This window comes from Microtus pennsylvanicus, chromosome 16 (genome assembly GCF_037038515.1).
Source record: "Microtus pennsylvanicus isolate mMicPen1 chromosome 16, mMicPen1.hap1, whole genome shotgun sequence".
Lineage (NCBI taxonomy): Eukaryota > Metazoa > Chordata > Mammalia > Rodentia > Cricetidae > Microtus > Microtus pennsylvanicus.
Window position 1 is genome coordinate 32,445,269 of NC_134594.1, and position 3,060 is coordinate 32,448,328.

Genomic DNA, 3,060 nt, shown 5'->3' on the forward strand with positions numbered 1-3,060 from the left:
CAGTTATCACTGGATGTACATCATCAATCCAATGTATCATAGTCATATCACCTTACCACAGACAGAGATTGTGTTTCCTCTAATAAAAAGCCAACACAGTACCTCTGTTTCACTTAAGCTTTCTAATAAGTAGGTCTTACTGGCTCTGGGTGCCCAGTTTCTCCCTGATGGAGAACTGAAGGAATTACTTCAGTCAGAGGTGCAGAAAATGTGAATTGTGACCTGAATCTGACTGAGCCTAGCAACTTCTTTAATACTTGATGAAACTGCTGTCAGAGATGGAGGAACCCATTCACTCCCAAGGCACTGTGAAGACATTGTGTGAAAATCAGTATGAATGTTTTCTTTGGGCATGTGTATTGTATGTGGTATGCATGTACATACATATGTTTGAACATATATAGATGTGCATGTATGTATGTACGTGTGGACATGTGAGGTTGACATTGGGTGAATTAATGCTCTCCATTTTTTATTGATATAGAGTTACTCACTGAACCTAGGGACGGTCAATGTTGGCTCATCTAGACACCAGTCAAAGCTTTATCTCAGATGATGCTGATTCATGTCAGGCTGGCAATGAAAGCAAAGTAGGAGATACTACAACTATATTTTTAAAATTCGTTTGCAGTAAATTCTCATTTTATGAAGGACCTGGGCTTAGATAGTTTGGACCAAGTGGAGATTATTATGGCCATGGAAGACGAATTTGGATTTGAAATTCCTGATATAGATGCAGAGAAGTTAATGTGTCCACAAGAAATTGTAGATTACATTGCAGATAAGAAGGATGTATATGAATAAAGTTTCAGAGCCTTCTTCCTCATCCGGAGGACTCTGAGAATGCTTGATTGCATCATGGCTGACTGACAGCGGTTCTGTTGGACTTGTATTTAAATTGTCTGAGTTTTTGCCCTTTAAAAATAAATCTATTATAAAACTAAAAAAAAATGGTTTGCTGGACAAGAGCTCTGAGAATCACTTGAGATATCAAATAAAATGATGAGAAGTACCCTATCCTACCCTACAGACTTGGCTCAGATTCCCTGGTCTTGAAGATATCACTGTTCTTTATGGCTTTAACATCATATCCAAGCTGAGTTCAGCTTATCTTGTGTTCTTCTCAAACAACCCTGCTATAACAGCATCATCGCTCTTGCAAGATCTCTCTATTGTTCCTTATTCTAATTCTTTTGCAAAACAGACAATGATGTTGTGGGGAAGGTAAGCATGCTTCATTGTGGTCTTATAACTCCAAGAAATACCATTAACCCACTGCATGAATTCTTTCTCTGGACAGTTTTGGACAGAAAACTACAACTAACAGAATACTTACACAGACAACAGCAAGGCAAGACTTATAAGGTAAGATTTCAAAGTTTGTCTGGAAGTAGCTGGATTGTACTACAGAATACATTGTGTTTACAGAAGAAGGGTGTGGAGCTAAACTTGTGTCTGTAGAATTCTCCAGCTGTCACACCTAGACCATATAATACATCCATCCCTTCCTCCCAAGGAAGACTTGTATCTCAGCTCATCATATACACAAAACTGCTCACTCCACTCATTGCTTTGAGGCATTTAAAGGTATGAAGAAACATTTTCAGATTATTTGCAGAAATGTGACTGTGTGTCCTTTTCATATAACCCTGTAGTAATATGAGCGGTGGGGCTGGGTCCCCAAAAGCCCAGCCGCCTGGCTCGCCTAGCCTATGCCCCAAAATAATTACACAGATACTGTATTCTTTTAAACACTGCTTTGGCCCATTTCTAATCATCTGTGTAGCGCCCCTAGGTGCGCTTACCGGGAAGATTCTAGCCTAAGTCCATCCTGGGTCGGAGCTTCATAGCGTGCGTCTTCCCTGGAGCAGGTAGCATGGCGTCTCTCTGAAGGCATCTGCTCTGGAGAGGAGAGCTGTCGAGTCTGACCTCACTTCCTCTTCCTCCCAGCGTTCTGTTCTGTTTACTCCACCCACCTAAGGGTGGGCCTATCCAATGGGACTAGCAGTTTCTTTATTGCTTAGCCAGTGAAATCAACAGATTGATATATGACACTCCCACATCACTTCCCCTTTTTCTGTTTAAACAAAAAAAAAGGAAGGCTTTAACCTTAACATAGCAAAATTACATATAACAAAACAGTTATCAAGTAAAAATTACAATAATCTTTATCATAACTAAAGAAAACTATAACTATAACTAACTATTCTTAACTCCATCAAAGACTCCAGAAAGATACACTACCTAAGCAAACAAGAAAAAAGCAACTTTTAAACTCTAGAAATGACAGAGACATCTCGCTGCCTGGACAGTCACTCAAAGTTCCTCTGTACCGTTGGGGCATCCATCTTCAGCCTACAGGCCCATAGTTTGCAGCAGACATTTCCACAAAGCAGGAAAATTCAAAGTCAGTTCAGTCACTATCTGTTGTGTCCTGCAGAATGTCTTGCAGACTCTTTCATGAATCAGGAACCCCGAAAGATCATCTCACCTTAGGCAAGTTCAGTAGTCCTCTCTCTGTGGGTTCTCTGTGTCCAGTTTATGCAATAGTCCAGGCAAGAACAGTTTCTTGCCCAAATGGCTATCAAGCTCCATAACGATCCTCTTCGATGCCCATCTTCCTCTTGAAGTAGATTGGTGCTGCCAGGAGCAGAGTGTCTCATTGTCATGAAAAGTCCTCAGTTATTAAAACATTAAATATCCTATTCTGTAATCTTTGAAAGACATGAAGAATGTCTATCTAAAATATATCTCTATATATCTAGAAAGTCTAACTAACATGACTAGAAGCTTTACTATTATCGATGATTATCCCTTAACAACCTATATTTCTTAATTATACAGTAAATATTTAAATGAACTACACAATCGCATACCTTAATCAAAATCAGAAACACTTATACATATAACAAAATTGACCTTAAAATCATACCAATGCAAATTATTCATACCTATATCATATCCCCCTTTAAATGTAAAAGAATGTTTATAAACCATATTTGGGAACATGGGCGCAGTTTTTTCTCTCCAAACTGCTTCCTGCTGAATGGGGGCGTCGTT